The sequence below is a fragment of the Lichenostomus cassidix genome, unplaced genomic scaffold (assembly GCF_008360975.1).
Source record: "Lichenostomus cassidix isolate B80296 unplaced genomic scaffold, HeHo_3.0 HiC_scaffold_43, whole genome shotgun sequence".
NCBI lineage: Eukaryota > Metazoa > Chordata > Aves > Passeriformes > Meliphagidae > Lichenostomus > Lichenostomus cassidix.
The window spans coordinates 783,941-801,103 of NW_028147635.1; the positions used below are offsets into that span (position 1 = coordinate 783,941).

The following is a 17,163-nucleotide window of genomic DNA, read 5'->3' on the forward strand; positions in this document are numbered from 1 at the left end:
GAATAGGCTGTGATATCACAGGGTGGCTGTGTGACATCAAAGGGTAGCTGTGTGAGGTCACTGGGGAGGTCACTCTGCCCCAGCCCCCCTCACAGTTCCCCCAGACAAGTCCAACGCTGCTCGTGCACAGCAGGGTCCCCTGTCCCCCCAGGTCCCCCCTGCCCCCCAGTGCCACAGCCTCCCCCACAGGATGTTCCATGAGAACGACCCCCAGAGCCTGACATGGGGACAGGGGGGACAGGGCCCTGGGGGGTGGGACAGGGAGACAGGGACCCCCCAGCAGTGTCCCTGTGTCCCCAGGGTGAGAGCCTGGCCCAGGGCTCCTTCACTCTCTTACGAACGAGGGCTTGAGAGCAATTAAAAAATCCCCAGCAAGGGATCAGCAAAAACCAGCTTTAATATTAATTACGACAGCACAACGAAGTTCCTTGGCAAGAGTCACTCTGCTCCTGACTGCACAGTTCAGGCACACCAAGGGAAAAAATCAACAACAAGAGCAAGGAAATCCAGTCAATCAAACCAGAAATTATCTGAGAATTGGAGCTCTGCGTGTGTGTGTGTGCGTTTAGGTGTGTGTGACCAAAGGACAGTGAGGGCAAGGATAAAAGGAATATGGTCTAAAAACTTAAGAGCCCTCAAACTTAACAGAACTTAACTTCTACATTAACCTTAACTTACACCTTAAACTCAACAACTTAGCAAAAGAACAGCCCTCAGCAGCATTTCACTTAGCTCATACCTTATGACTGAACCTCACTTACAGGCCTAACTCACTCAGATATCCAAGGCACTTCAACACCTCCCAGAGCAGCATTTCTCCCCCATTTCCAGAGCACAGGCACACGTGTGTGCACACAGACAGACACAGGCAGTGCCAGGGAGCTGTCAGAAATTGCCCTGGAGGGCAGGGAAATGCTCACTGCGGATGCTTTTGCATCTCCCCAGCAGGCGAAGGGTTGAGCCTGGAGGAGTGGGGGGATGGGCCCAGGGTCCCTCGTTGTTCGGGGATGCCCCGAGTGCAGCAAACGGGAGAGTTCCCGGCTCGGAGAGGCCCCACTCAGAGGGAGCTCACTGCTCCAGGAGAGCTCCAAGGGGCTCCTTTTGGAGCCCTGTTGATAGGGCCCCAAGAGATGGGCTTTAGTCACAGCAATGTTCCATCCCGGTTGCACTTCTGATCCACAGCTTTCTCTGACACTGTGAGAACAGGGATGTTGTGCCACTGAGGGGAGAAAAACAGTTCCCAAGGCTGCTCCTAAAGAAAGCAGGAGCTGGTTGGACAGCAGCAGTGCCTGGGAGCAGACAGTGTTTGTGATCAGCTGCAGAGGAGCTGAGCCCAGGGGCTGTGGGCCAAGGCTGAGGCCTAAGGAGCATTTCTCAGATCCAGGGCTGCCCTGGAAAGGTGGTGGTGGGGATAATTCCCACCCTTAGTGTGCTCCCAGTTCCTCCCAGTATTTCCATGTCTGTGTTCCAAGTGCTGCTCACAGCCCTGATCCGTGGGGATGGGAATGTCCCACTCCCTTCCCGGGGCAGTGTCACACCTGAGCCAGGTGTGCAGGGCAGGACCTTGCCCTGACCCCAAGCACTGTCCCACCTGCAGGATCTGCTTCCCATCAGCCTCTTCCTCCTGCAGCCCCAAGCCCAGGTTGGTCCTAAACAAAGGGCGCTGGCTCAGGGTCATCCCCCAGCAGGGGCTGTGCACCCCCTCTGCCCCCTCCCCAAATTCCCTCCTGGGGGGAGCAGGAGCTGGGTCAGGAGCCCTGTGGGGAGGGAAAAGGGGGGTGACACTGGGATGGGGTGTCACACATGCTCTCAGGGACACACATGACCCCTTTGGACACCCTTCACCCTCTCCCGCAGAGCCAGGAGGATGAACTCCAACATGGAGCCCCCAAACCCCAGCAGCACCTTGGGGGGTGAGATATGGTGGCAGCTTTGGGGGTCTGGGTTTGTCATGACCACTAAAAAACCTCTCCCACCCCCAGAGCCACTCCCAAGCCCCTCAAACCACCCAACAGCTCCTCCTAGGATGCTCCCAAACCACTCCCTGCAATATCAATGGGCCCAAGAGCCACCATAACCCCATTCCCATCTCCACCTAAACCCACCCAAATGCTCTCCAAGTCACACAAACCTCTCTCACAGAGCCTGCCAAACTCCCTCTCAGCACCACAAATGCCCCCAAAAGCAACAAAAGCCCCTCCCAATTCCCCCAGGATTCCCTAAATCCCCTCCCACACCCCATGGCACTGACCAGGAGAGGCTGGTGGACAGGAACATCCACAGCTGGGAGCAGCTCGGGCAATTCAGCAGTGATTTGGGCACTTTGGGTGGCACACCCCACATGGGGAGACCCAGGCCAGGGACTGGGACAGAAAACCAGAATTCCTGAACAACAGATGGGCTCAGGTGGACACATTCTGCCAGCACAACTATGAGACTGTTGTCCTGTCCCCCAGCCTGGGCAGCCCCAGAACATCTAAATCCTCATGGGTATTCCCCTGAACCCCACATTCACCCCCAAACCTACAGTAAAATGGTGCAGCTTTAGATCTCTTTGTTTAATTCCTTTATTTTACCTCAGCTTTGGTTGCTCTGACAAGGTGAAGAAGGAAATTATTCAGGTTGGAAAAGACCTCCAAGATCATCCATCATTTCTTGATGCCACCAGAAGAAACAATTACACAGCAGGTAACAATTTTTAGGGTGTGACATTAATAAATCAGCTCTTCCCTATGAATTTGGGATGTCAGTCTGAGTCCAGATGGATGTTCCTGCCCCTGTGTTTGTCCAGGTGGCCACAGGGAATCAGGACATGGAAGCCACCAGCCATGTGCCTTCCCAACCTGAGTATGTTAGTTTTGCTTAGCCCAGAACATCAGCAAGCTATCTTTAGCATCTAGGGGAAACTCAAACCCTTCAAAAGCTGTTGTGGTAGGCCTGAAGAAGTGGCTGAAGGGTTGGGAGAAAACTCACCCCTGTGCTCATGAGTTGGTTTTGCTTAGCCCAGTTTTTGCTAGTGGGTGGGGAGGGGCACAAAAATGGCTCCTGTGTGTCCGGTGTGAATGTTCTAGACGTTTTCACCATGTCCAGCAGAGCCAATCTCTGATGGCTCTGAAGATGATGGACATGCTGCTGGCCAAGTCTGGGTCAATTAGAGATGTTGGTTACACCTCTGTGATGTCATATTTAAGAAGAAATCAAAACAATGTGAGCAAGCACTGCTTTTTAGACAGAGGATGAGGAGGAGGTGAGAATATGTGAGGGAAAACAACATGGAGACACCAAGGTCAGTGGAGAAGGTGGGGGAGGAGGTGCTCCAGGCACCAGAGCTGAAAATCCTCTGCTGGCTGTGGTGAGGACCATGGTGAAGCAGGTTGTCCCCCTGCAGCCCATGGGGTCCACGAGGGGTGCAGAGATCCACCCACAGCCCGTGGGGAGGTGCTCACGCTAGAGGAGCAGGTGGATGCCTGGAGGAAGCTGTGATCCAGTGGGAGTCCCAGTGCAGGGAAAGGCCTTGTTCCTTGGGATGGAAACAGCCTGGCCTGGGCTCAGAGCTCTGAACCCTGTGGACAAGAACTCATGGGGCAGCAGATTCCAGCGGCTGCTGCTCGAGAGATTGGACCCATGGCAAAGAAGTTTGCAGAGGACTGTCTCCAGTGGGTGGGACCCATGGCTAAGTAGAGGACTCCTCTCCCTGAACAGCAGAAGAAATTTTGGTCATGGACTGACCAAAAAACCCATACCCTGCCTGCCACAACCCCCTGTGCTATTGGTGGGAAAGAGGGAGGGGGGTGAGCAGAGAAACAGTGTATTAAGAGCTTATTTTTACTTCTCATTTGCCTCCTCTGACTCTGTTTAGGGTTAGGATACCAATAAATCACTTTGCAACTTTAAGTTCTCAGCCTGTTTTACCCTTCAGTGCATCCTGCCCACTTCATTATCTCAACTCATGAGCCCTATGTGTCTGTGTGTGTGTGTGTGTGTGTGTGTGTGTGTTAGGGTTTTTTTTTCCCTCCCCTCTGCACAGCTGCAGCAGGGGAGAGAAGAGAAAGCAGATTTCGTAGGTGCCTGGCATTTGGCCAGGATCAAACCACAACACTGGGTCACTGGGAGTGTGGGTCACCAGGGCTCTTCCCAATGAGGGTCCTCTGATGGGGGAGGAATACGGAGCAGTGCATTAAGCTCTTCCCACACTCGGGACACTCGCAGGGCTTCCCTTACCGGTGCCTCCATCGGTGTTTGGTCAAGTTAGAGCTGTAGCTGAAGCTCTTCCCACATTCCCCACACTCATAGGGTCTCTCCCCAGTGTGGATGCGCCGGTGTCTGATGAGGGTGGAGTTGTGCTTGAAGCCTTTCCTGCACTCAGGGCAGCGGAAGGGCCTCTCCTCTGTGTGAATCTGCTGATGACTGAGGAGATTGGAGCTCCTCTGAAACTTCTTCCCACACTCAGAACACTCGTAGGGCCTCTCCCCAGTGTGGATCCTCTTGTGATTGAACAGGTTTGAGCTCTGGCTGAAGCTCTTCCCACATTCCCCACATTCATAGGGTCTCTCCCCTGTGTGGATCCGCTGGTGGTCCATAAGGTGGGAGATCTTTCTGAAGCTCTTCTCACATTCCCCACACTTGTAGGGCTTCTTGGTCTCATGAAGCTTCTCAGGAATCTCCACCTCCGAACTTCAGCAGAAGCTCTTGCCAACTTCCTGGCACAGGGTGGGTCTTTGCTCTTCAGAGCTCCCTGGGCTGGGTTTGCAGCCTCTCCTTGTGCAGCATCTCTGGGGCTTTTCCTCCTGGTTGGATTCCTGGGTCACAGAGCTGCTCAAAGTGGCCTCTTCCATGAGGTTCTGCTCTAAGGATTTGTCCTCCCTGGTCTCTCTACTCAGCTCATTGTCTGGGGCAAAAAGGACAAGGAGAGGATTTGGGATTTGCCTCCATGCCAGAGGGAAGGGGAAAGAGATCCCCCAATCCATCCCTACCAGACAGAGTCAGCAGCAGGGTTGTCCTGCAGCCAGGGGTGATGCTGGGCTGGGAGATGGAGGAGAAGAGATCAGGAAAAGGGGCAGTGACTTCCTCCTCACCTGCCTGGCTGTCCTGGGGCATCTTCCTCTTCCTCAAAGCATCCTCCTCCATCTGGCCAAGTTTTGGGAAACGAAAATCCTCGTCTGGGAGAAAAAAAGGTGTGAATGCCTTGGGCTGGGGGTTTCTCCTGCCCAAGTCTATCTCTAGAAGTCACCGGGTGTCTTGTGTCTATAAATTCCTCCTAAAATAAGAATGAGTTCAGAAAAAGCCTCCCAGGAGTTCCCCCTTTCCAGTCTCCTCTCTATGGGGTTCTGGGGTTCCCCCTTCTCAAAGCTGCTGGGGCTCCCATGGGTCCTGGGGATCCCCTTCTCCTGGGTCCTGATTAGGGATGCTGTGGGGTTTTGGAGCTCCCAGGGGTCCCTTCTTCCCTGACTGTGCTTTGGCTCCAAGGGCTCCCAGGGTCCCCCTCTTCAGGCTCCCCCCACTCCAGGCACTCAGGGCTTCCCCCTCTCCCCATGGCCCCTTTCAGTGTCACAGTGTCCCAGCCCTGCCTCATCTCCAGCCTCCCCCACCCCTCCAGGCTGCCAGGGGTCCCACAGCTCCGGTATTGCCCCTCTCTGCTCTCTGCACTCTGAGAGTGTTGCGTTCCACCGCCCTGGGCTCTCTCACAGATCCCCAAAACGATTGGCCTGTCCTGCTGATAGCAGGAAATTCCCAAACGGATCCACCAATATTCCACCAAAGGTGCATTTATGGCTCAGCCTTGGAGTCCTGCAAGATCCAAACCTCCCCTTTAGCCCAAAATATCCCAGCCCGGGACATGCAAAGATATCTGGCGCTCACTTCCAGAATCTGCAAGTTCCAAACATCCCTCAAAAACTAACACCCTCCCAAAGACCCCCGATAGCTTTGGGGTGAGCTTCCCCTCCCTGGTGACCTGTGGAATGCAGGGGGGGCAATGATCCCAGAGCCAGGGGTGCTGCAGACACAGTGGGTGGTGAAACCTCATGGTTCTCCTGCTCCTCCTTTTCCTGCTCCTCCTCTCTCCCTCCTCTTCCTCCTGCTCCTCCTCTGCTCCCACCCCAGAACCCCTTTCCCCTCCCTCCTCTGACCCACGGCTGCTGCAGCACTGGCTGCTGGGTGGGGGGAACCCCCCGATCAGCCCCAGGGATGGACAGGGGGCTTGGGGACCCCCAGTGCAGATCCACCTCCCCCAGAGCCCCAGGGAATTGCTCTGGGGATCCAGTGCTGGGGGACAGGGCTGGACCCCCATGGAACTGCCCTGCTTCCGTGCCAACCCCACCTTTCCCTCCCCTCTCCTCCCCCTTCCCATCCTTCTCCCAATCCACAGACCCCTCCCAACTCCATTTGGGTGTCCCATCCCCCTCCCGCTCTCTTTGGGGTCCCAGCCCCCTCTTTTCCTCCCCACTTCTCCCCCTTTCACCATCGTCCCCTCAATCCCCAACCCCCCCTCCCCTATGACTGGTTTTGGGGGTTCCAGGCCCCTCCTGCCCACTCTGGGGGTCCCAATCCCCATTTCGCTCCATTTGGGCTCCCAGCCCCCCTTCTCACCGCGCCCCCCGCTCACCCCGCGGCCGGGGGGACTCTCAGCGCCACCAGTGCCACCAGTAGGGCCCCAGCTGCCCCCACACGCTCTTGCCGTGCCCAGCGCCGGTTTTGCAGGTGCCCAGAGCCCCAAAGCAGCCCAAAGCGCTCTGCCCTGGGGGGTCCCCAAAGCGGCCCCGCCCCGCGCGGCACTGGCAGCACCAGTCCGGAGCAGTGCGCAGCGCGGGCGGGCGGCATCAGCCGTGCCGGGCAGGGCCGGGCAATGCCCGCGGGGCTCCCCCCGCACTCGGCCCCCAGTTGCCGGGACAGCAAGGGGGGCCCGGCCTGGGCGCCCCCCACCTCCCCCCTCCCCAAATTCCGCTCCCGGGGGCGCTGGGGGCGAGGGGGAGCGCAGGTGGGGTCCAGAGGTGCCGGAGCCACGTGTCCCCCCGCTGCCAGTGCCACCCCCGGAGGATCAGGGGTACCCCAAAACTCCCTCACAGCTGCCGGATACCCCGCAAGCCCCTAAGGAGTGGGGTCCCCCCGGCTTCATCACCCCCAACTTTCGGCTGCCTCATCCCAGGCCCCATTCCCCCCATCCCCCTCCCCCAGACTTCATCCCACAACCCAATCCATATCCCACCCTTACCAGGCCTCATCCCATCCCATCCCATCCCATCCCATCCCATCCCATCCCATCCCATCCCATCCCATCTCTCCCGGCAGCCGCCACCGGGACCCCTGAAAAACTCTCGTCTAGGGGACTCCTCCATATTCCCCCAAGGGGCATTTGCGACTCTCATTTGGAGTCCTGCAAGATCCAAACATCCGCCCCAGTCCCCTCCCCCCACCACCCACCCAACTCTCCCAGGAGCAACCAAAGATATTTGGCGCTCGGTTCTGGAGTCCTGCAAGGTCCAAAAATCTCCCCCCCCAAAAAGAACCGCAGGCACCGCCCAAGATATTTGGGCCGAGCTCCCCCTGCCCGCTCACCTGCGGGATGTCCCGGGGGGGCGATGCTCCCGGGCTGAGGGCTGCGGACACAAAGAACAATAGACACACGTGGTCATTCCTTCTCCTGCTTCTCGTGCTGCTCCTCCCCTCCTCTTCTTCCCCGTTCTTCCCCCTTTATCCCTCCTCTTCCTCCCGCTTCCCCTCCTCCGTCCCTCCTCCCCACCCGCTCTTCCTCCTCCTCTGTCTCTCCTCCTCCTCTCCTGCCCGCTCCTCTTCTTCCTTTTATTTCTGCCTCCCATCCCCGCTTTGTCTCACATCCCCCCTGGTCCATCCCGTGCTCAGCAGAGCATCCTGTGCTCTGTCAGCACTCTCTGCTCCTTCGGCAAGGATTTGGGATTTATGCCAGGCACAGACACTGAACCTCACCCCAAACTGCCCCGGGGCCATTGCTGTCCCCTCGGCGCTGGGCAGCTGCTGTCCCAGGGGAAGCAGGGACACAAAGGAAGCCAAGTGCAGCCCAGCTGCCCGCGCTGATCCAGACGAGCCCCAGGGACAAGGTCCTGCAGAGCCACACGGAGCCCTCGGCTCCCGGCTGGGAACGGCTTGTGTTGTGGCTGCCCCAGCGGCCAGAGCGAGTCCTGGAGCTCCCCCAGCTCCTGCAGCAGGACCCAGGTTCCACCTGCTCTGCCAGGCCCTGGCCAGGGGCCAGCAGATCCACTGGCTCCATGCAAAGGGGGAAGACAAGAAGGATGGATTGGATGCATCGAGGACCTCGAGCAAATTGTTCAGGAACATCCAGACCTTGAGCTGATGGTTGTAAAGCTGCAGCTGGCAGAATTCTGTGGTGCAAGAGACCCAGCTAGGGAAGAGGAGACCTACAAGGAGCTGCAGGAGAAACACCCTGAGCCTCAAAGGCTGTCACACTCCAAATCTCTGCTGGAGAAAGTTCTTCCTCTCCAGGAAGGGATCCCGAGATGAGGCTAAAGCAAAGTTTGTGGCTGGTGACAAATTTCCAATTGCAGAGAGAGCAGAGCAGGGACTGCAGGTGGAGGCTGGGAGCCTGGGAAGGAGGAAGCGGTGGGGAAACTGTTTTGTTAGGGTTTGTTTTAGTTCTCCTTCTCATACTGTGATTTGCTTGGAAATGAATTCCATTAATTTCCCTAGCTTGTGTCTGTTGTGCCCCTGACAGTGACCAGTGAGTGACCTCTCCCTGCCCTTATCCCAGCACACGAGCCTTTCCTCCTGGGTTCTGTGTCCTGCACCTGTGAGGAGAGTGACAGAGTGGCTTTGGTGGCACTGGGCACCCGGCCAGGGCCAGCTCAGCCCAATAATCCCTGCAATTCACTCCCTCCAGGAAAGGTTCTTGAAAAGAGCAAACAGGACTGTGGAGAAGATTCCTGGAAAACTGAAACACCTTTCCAGAAGTGAAATGAAAATGCAAAGAAACAATCTGAGATGTTTTCCTCTATTTATTTCTATGTTCCCCTTTTCCATGTTGCACTACTTCTCCATGCCATTAACTGCAAATGGGTCTCACCTCGAAGATCTATGACTTAGCATGTTTTAGACTCTCTGAAATACCATGAGTTACACACAGTTTGTCTTTCCCTGTTCTGCTTGGAAAGCAATGCTGGAGACACAAGTGCAGTGCTTGGGTCAGGTATGAATTCTAGAGACAGGGAATGTGCTCTGCTAGTGTTTGACCCTCAGCAGGGACAATGCACAGAGCAGCCAAGGGGATTGCTGTGCCACTGTGCAGCAGTCAAGCCTCTGGATGTGGGCTGAACACGGCAAAGTTCCCGTGTTTGGACAGACTCAGGGGCTGCCCCCGGGGGCGCGCGGGGCTCGGCCGTGGGGACCGCGGGGGCGAGCGGGGAACGGACAAACGGCCACTCGGACAAACGGCCACTCGGACAAACGGAGATTCGGACTAACGGCCCCGGAGCTTCAGTTGCAGCGGCGGCAGCGGCGGCAGCGGCGCAGCTTCAGCGACAGAAGAGTTTCGAGGACCCTCTCCGTCCCTTTCTCCTGGCGTTCTCACCCTCTCCCCCTGTCCCGCCTCCTCTCCCGGTGTCCCTTTCCCTGTGTCCCCTCCCTTTCGCGGGCTCCCTCTCCCCCTGCCGGGCGGGGCCATGCGCCCGGCCCGCCCCCTGCCCCGGCCGGGGCTGCCCCCTTCCCGCCCCCGGGCGGCCCGCCGCGCTCTCGGCTCCGCCCGGCTGTCGCCGGCATGGCTGTGGCGCTGCTGGGCGGGCCTCAGTGGCCACGGCTGGGGCAGCATCGCCTGTCCCTGGCTCCGCCTGTGCGGGCGGCGGTCCCGGCGGCGGCCCCGGCAGCCCCGGCCCCAAACCCGGCGGCGGCCCCGGCTCTTCCCGGGGCCCGAGGAGGACACACACGGCGCGGCCGCTCCCGCCGCCTCCGCTGCGCCTTCCCCGGCCCGAGCTCCGCCGCTCGGCAGTCCGGCCGCCGGCCCCGAGCCGCCCGTGCCCCGTTCAGAGGGGCATGCCCGGCCCGGGGCGGTGCAGAGGCGGTCGGGGGCCGTGTGTGGCCCCGGGCCGAGCGGTGACGGCCGCGTGTCGCCCGCAGGGAAGGCGCAGGAGGCCCTGCAGGAGCGGTACCGGCTGGGTGCGCTGCTGGGCACAGGCGGGTTCGGCAGAGTCTACGCGGGGACGCGGCTAGCGGACGGCGCCCCGGTGAGTGGCGGGGCTGGCGGCGGGCGGAGGAGGAGGAGGAGGAGGAGAAGGAGGAGGAGGGTGGGGCTCGGCAGGGCGGGCGGCGAACTGAGCCCGCTGCTCTCTCTTGCTCGCAGGTAGCCATCAAATGTGTACCGCGGAACCGCATCCATCATTGGGGCGAGTTGGTGAGTGAGCGGGGCCAGCGGCAGAACCCGGGCCGTGCCGGGCGGAGATAAGCCGGGGCCCGGCAGGGTGGGAGCTGCCAGGACGCCTCGAGGGAGGTAGAGCGGGCGTGGGGTGAGCGGGGGGCGCAGAGCATCCCGGGCTGGGTGAGGGGTCCCAGAGCCATGGCATGGCCTCAGCCCCACTGATGGCATCGTGTTCCTCCCGCAGCCCGATGGCACCCGTGCGCCCCTGGAGATCGTGCTGCTGCACAAGGTGTCCACTGGCTGTGCTGGTGTCATCCAGCTCCTGGAGTGGGTTGAGCTCCCCGACGACTACCTGTTGGTGCTGGAGCGTCCGGAGCGCTGTCAGGACCTCTGGGATTTCCTGGCGGAGCGGAGGTTCCTGCCGGAGGAGGAGGCACGGGGGATGTTCCGGCAGGTGCTGGAGGCCGTGCGGCACTGCACCAGCTGCGGGGTGCTGCACAGGGACATCAAGCCCGAGAACATCCTGCTCGACCTGGACACCATGCAGCTGAAACTCATCGATTTTGGCTGTGGCGCCTTCCTCCAAGACACAGCCTACACCCAATTTGCAGGTGAGCCTTCCCAGGGGATGCTCCTGGGCATCTCATGGTCCAGCCTGGGTGTAGCACCAGGGCTTCTCCTGTAGCTGCCAGGCATGGGATTAACTCTTCAGCCAAGTTGCTTTTGGGTGGGGGTCGAAGGGGGAGCTTGCAGCCCTGTTGACCACCTTCACCACCCACTCTGCCCTTGGCAGGGCTGGGGCTGGGGCAGTCAGTCTGACAAAACCCCAATGAGTGTAGCAGTGAGGGGTGTCAGACCCCATGCCCCAGCCAGTTTGGTAGGCAGGTGAGGAAGGTCTTGGACTGCTCCACTCCCCTTGTTTGCCTTGGCTTGTAATTGTTTTCTGGGGGCAATGCAGAGAGGGATGAGAGCAGTTTTTCCCACCTCTGGGAATGGTTTTATTTTGCGTGTCGTGGTTGGACCTCCCCAGGGCTTCTGCTCCCTCATTCCAACACCAGTGGCTTCTTTTCCAACCCCAAGTTTGTACACGAGTCACAGGTGCTGGCGAGAGGGCAGCAGGTCACCCTTTGTGCCACTGGTGCAGCCCCTGCATGCCCAGGGATGTGGGGTGAGGCTCTGGGAGCAGCAGCATCCCCTGATGAACTCCATCTGTATTCCATAGGAACCCTGTCCTACAGCCCACCAGAGTGGATCCACCTCAAATTCTACAACGGTGGGGCAGCAACGATCTGGACCCTGGGCCTCCTGCTGTACCACCTGGTCGTCGGGAAGCACCCATTCAGGAGGGGCCAGGAGATCATCTGGGGGCGGATCTTGTTCCCACGACGGCTCTCTCAAGGTGGATCCTCATCTCTGTGGCACAGGGGGAATACCAGTGCTGGGAGAGAGCAGCAGGCTCATGAGCATCCTGCTCTGGCAGCTGCTGAGGAGGAGGCACATGTCCAGCTCTCCTGCTCTCCTCCAAAACAGAGAATGCCTGGGGAAGTTTAGGCACAGTTCTAGCACACCCAGCATGGCCTGGGCAGAGGAACGGGGAGGGAAAAGTGGACAGGACCCTTCTCCAACTGACTGGCAGTTTCTGGTTTCTCTCCTCAGAGTGCCAAGATGTTATTAAGAGGTGTTTGTCCATGCAACCCTTGGACAGGCCATCGCTGGAGGACCTCTTCAAGGATCCTTGGATGCAGGATGTTCATCTGCCCTAGAAGATGGGAGAGATCCACATGCACAGTTTGATCCAGGGGCCTGGCGGGTAACAGCTCCACACATCTTGTCCTGGTGCATTGTTGGCTGGGGCCCTGGGCAGAACACTGACAGCCTGGTGTGGCCCCCAGGGAAGGAGCAGGAGCCCCTGGAGATGCTGCACCAGGTGGAGCTTCAGTTGGAGACACCAAGGAGGACTTCAAGGATTGACAACCTCTTCCTTGACCTGGTGGCCCAGCAAGCTGAAGATGATCAGCTTTGACTGTGGCACTTTCTTCAAAGACACACTCCACACCTGATTTACAGGTGAGTTCAAAGCCAGGGGATGCTCCCACATCTGTGCATTGCACAGCCTGGCTGGGCCCAAAAAGTTTTCCTCTTTTGCTGGGATGGATGCAACAACTTCTTCAATCATCTGCCAAGCTGCTCTTTGGCTCTGGGCATCTGCTGAGGAGGTGGATCTGCCATGGCTTGCTGGAGGCTGGGCACATGTCCTGCCCTCCTGCTCTCCTCCCAGAGGCAGCAATGATGGGGAGGTTTGGGCACAGCTCTGAGCTCAGCCAGCATGGCCTGGGCACTGCAGGCAGTTGGGACAAGGGGGACAGGAGCCTTCAGCTGACGGGCAGTTTCTGGTTTCTCTCCTTCCAGCAGGGCTCTGCGGATGCTGAGGCTGCTCTGGGCTCTGCCAGGGCTCTGCTGGGGCTCAGCCCTGGGCACGGCTGGGCCTGCTCTGCCCTCCCATTGCTCTGACAGCTCTGCATCAGACGAGCCTGTTCTGAGCACACCAACGGAGCTTTCTGCTTGTGCAGGTGAGTGAGACTCTCCTGCAGGCCCAGAGATTGCAGTGAGGGATACACATGCAATTGGCAAGAACCCCAACACTCCACAGTCCCAGCTGAACGCCTGTATGTCCACAGGATGTTTTGTCTGTCCCACTCTTCATTCCTTTTGGGTTGGAATTGTGCAATTACACTTTCTTCCTCCTCTAGAAGTGCCACAAGTGAGCCAAACCTGGCGACTGGGCTGTTGTTCCTAAGGCAGTGCAGTCTGGAGTTGATGGATGAAGAATTGCCCTTCTCCACTTCCAAACCAGAGCAAAAAGCTGTAAGTGGGACTTTGCATTTTTAAGAAACCACTGACAATTTCAAAGGGAATGCACAGCTCGTTCGCAGGGTGAGAAGGAAGGACATTTTCTTAATGGGATGGGGATCAGCAGAATCTGGATTCCGAGTCCTGCTTGGAGCTGTCAGGGCACAATCAATTTCCTATTGCTTCAACCACAATTTAAAATAACTTAATATTGGAAACAAAGCCCAGAATCTATTAAGAAAAGGCTGCTGAGGTCAGTAAGATAGATCCATGCTGTTGGCACATTGACAAAGTAAATAACTGAGTACTCTTTTACAAACGATCAGTTACCTCTTAATCCAAAGTTACAGAAGATTTTACACTACACACCTGAGTTTTGGTTTTATCTTTCATATTTCATCTAGGCTTTTTTCTTTTTTTATCTCTTTTTTTTTTTCCTTAAACCAGGAAACCTGTCCTAAAAAGAAATGTCCTTTGCTCCTGGTTTTCATGTGAAGCAGCTCCCTTCCCGCTGGCCCCGGGGCTTGGGGCACTGTCAGCACCTGCTGCTTCAGCCACTGCTTCTGCTGTTCCTTGCACTCTTGAAGAAAGCTCTTGGCTGTTTCAGAGCACTGAAAGGCCTGAAGGGCAGAGAGGAGGTGACACCAAACAATGCTCCTGTTTTCACACCCTCCCCTCTCAGTGTCCCAGAAGGAATTGGATGAACTGTATTCTTCTCTCTGAGTCATCTAGTTCAGCATGAGCAGCTTAGCACCAGGAGCTGAAGGGCCTGAAGCCTCAGGCCATCAGAGCTGACCAAGAGGGAACTTTCAGAGCAAATAATGCTGCTAACATGGACCAAGCTGAATGGAGCAGATAGAATCCTGGAATTCTAGAATCCTTTCTGTTGGAAAAGACCTTTGAACTCATCAAGCCCAACCGTTCACCCAGCACTGTCAGCCCAGCACTAAACCACATCCCTGAAGTGCCAAGGCCTGAACAAGAGGCCTGACTGAGGCCTGAACAACAGGCCTGAGCCAAAGGTGACCTCTCCATGAACCTTCCAACCAAAGGCTATCTTTGTATCCACTCATTACTGAAATATGCATGATCATTAGCATTGTGATAGATGTATCCACTAATTAGTGAAACATGTATTGACTTTTCTGTATTTAGAAGCTAAACAAGGCCATGAAATCCAACATCTGGCCTGGTTTGGGGCTGTATGGTCAAAGTCAACTGCCTTGGTTCCTCTTTGAGCCCTGGCCAGGCTTTGGGAGAATCCAAGAGGAGAATGAATCCAGATGTTCCTGCACTGGAAGTGCTGTCAGTTTGTTTGTTCAGCACTCTCCAAGCTGGGCTCTCTCCCAGCGAGGTTGGAAGCCTCACCTGTGGTTGGACACAGCTGCAGGAATTCCCAGTGTCCAGAGTGGCTCTGCAGTCGTTGGCTGTGACAGCTTCCCCAGCTGATGTGTGGGGCTGGGTGATGGTAAAGTCTAAGGGTAACTGGTGAATATAAATGTAAGGAATTGGTCCCATCCAAGATTCCTGGTTGGGAAGACCTTCCCTATAGTTCACTGGCTCTGGAGTGGGCTGAGATCAGAGCACTGTGTGAGCAATGGGGAAGTCAGCTAAAAGAAGCTGATCCACTGGATGTATTAAAATGCATCCAAAATTGCATACAGAGAAAGGAAAAGATCTTGTGGGTTTGGGAAGATGAGGATAAAATTTTGTAAACAGTATATTGGAAAAAGCACCAACAGAAGGAACAATTGCTTTTGGAATGCTCCCACATGGAGCAACAGAAGTTTTTAATCTCGAGCTCAGATTTCTTTGTGCAAGTGAAATAATATAATAATATAATAAATATATATATTTATAATAAAAATTATATGTAAAATATAATTAAAATATGTATGTATGTATATATATGTAGGTACAAACTAAATAATAATGTGAAATAATGCTGACAATTTGTTACCTTTTGCTGCTTAGGGATGTAACACTAAATACCCTACAGCAAATGTTTGGCCAGGACCTGAACATCAGTGGGAAAATTGGCGAGTTTGTGTATAAGGAATAAAGGAGGATGGGATGAAATTGGCTATTTTTATAGTGTTTTCTGATACTGTGATATGGAATGCTTTGTCTGTTACTGTGAGAAATAAAGTGATTAAGGCTGCTGGGTTTTTCATATACCACACTATCCACAAGCTGTAGGATTTGTGAAATGGATGGAGGGGTTATTAAAAGAGCAGATGAAAAAATGAGGAGATGGGAACCTGTCCTGATGGAGAACCCCTTACAGGTCCTCACTCCAGAAGCTGCATGGCTGGACCTTTATGCATTAGATTTACTGGGGATAAATCAGAAGGAAATGAGAGTTATCAATACCAAAACAGGAATTCAGATTCCTCCAGGACACTTTGGTTTGATAACTGCTCACTGCAGCTTGGCCTTGCAAAGTGTTCATGTCATGGGAGGAGGAATTGATGCAGATTATCAAGGAGAAATTAAATTCTGGTTAACAATAGTGAACAAGATTTGATTATGCAACCCCATGACAGGATAGGACAATTACTGATAATACAGTTTTAAAAACAGTTGTGAAAAAAGGAGATCCACCTCAAATCTGTACTGCTTGTGGAGATAAAGGGTTTGGATCCAGCAGTCGTAATAATGGAGCCAAGTTGTGAGTCCAGAGGCCTAATGGCCCTCCTGAGCCAGCTGAAGGAACAGCTCTGGGGAAAACCAATGCAGTTTGAATCCTGAAACCTGGGCAGGAACAATGAGAATATGTCCCTGCAGCCAAGTGTTCTATGGGAGAACAAGTAGATGTTATAGGATGTTGTTTCACAGATCCTGCCAGACCAAATCTCCCTGTTTGCCCCAACGTTCCCTTTGGAAAATGCTCTGATCCACAGGGCTCCATGTGAAGGCTGATGTGACCCTGAGTGCCTTCCACAGGAATTCCAGCCAGGAGCCTGGAGCACCTCAAGGACTGGGACCTGGCAGCTCTCCAGCCAAAGGGGAAAGGACCTCACCAAGCCTTGTTACCCACAGACACCTCAGTGAAGCTGAACAGCAAAGGACCTTGGGGCATTATTGTGGAATGAAAAAGGAGCCAGCTCCATGGACAATGGAATTATTGTTCCTGACCTGAATGAGATTGAGGAAAAAGAATGAATAACCTTGTCACTAAAGTACTGCTTATGGCTGTAAGTTGTATCTTGATAGTCAACCAGAATCTTTGTTTGCCAGAAACACCTCTGGAGTTTCACCAAGGGATTAGTCATGAAAATTCTTATTGAAATGTAAAGATCAAAGTAGCCAAAGTACTCAATGTAACTAATTGCTGGGTATGTTCTCAACTAATGTTGGGAGGAACAGGATTCCCTTGGAGGGCCCACGCTACAGGGTGGCAGAACTCTGTCAATGGGCTCTGACTTGTAACAGAGCCAGTGAAGGGATAATTAAAGAAAACTGTGCTGTGGAACAAAGGAATACATTTATCAGTTTTACAGAATTCACTAGGATTTGCCTTCAGGAGAATCCAACCCTGTTATAGTTAGAGGCCAGAATGTGAATGGATTTCTGTGCTTGAACATCACTCACAATGTCAATAGAGCTTGGGGTGCTGGAGCTGCTCAGGGTCAGTGTTACACCACTCTCAGCTGCAGTGCCACCCTTTTGGCTACTTTGGCAACAACCACAGGGAAGAGCTGGGGCCAAGGGAATATTTTCCACCCAAAGAGTGCCTTTGATTTCAGAAAGCCAAAGATTCTGGTTCACCCTGTGCCTCATGTGCATTGCCTTGTCCTATGGAGTTTATATTAATGAGCTAATTTGATTATTAGAAGAAGTAGAAAATTGTAATGTTAAAATACTGAATAGCTCATCCTATGAGCTCCAGCAAACACCAGTGGGGCTCTACAGAGCCACATGGCCTTGGATTATCTGCGTTCTGTCCAAGGAGGAACCTGTGCTATTCTAGGACA

General features: G+C 55.1%; 1 protein-coding gene and 1 pseudogene across 4 annotated transcripts in view; one reads left to right on the top strand and one right to left on the bottom strand.

Moving 5' to 3' along the window:
• LOC146421070 (uncharacterized) overlaps positions 1–17,163 on the bottom strand; it is a 391,077-nt gene that overhangs the window by 208,737 nt on the left and 165,177 nt on the right. The gene's annotated exons all lie outside the window — the stretch shown is intronic.
• LOC146421079 (serine/threonine-protein kinase pim-1-like) lies at positions 9,648–12,150 on the top strand (annotated as a pseudogene).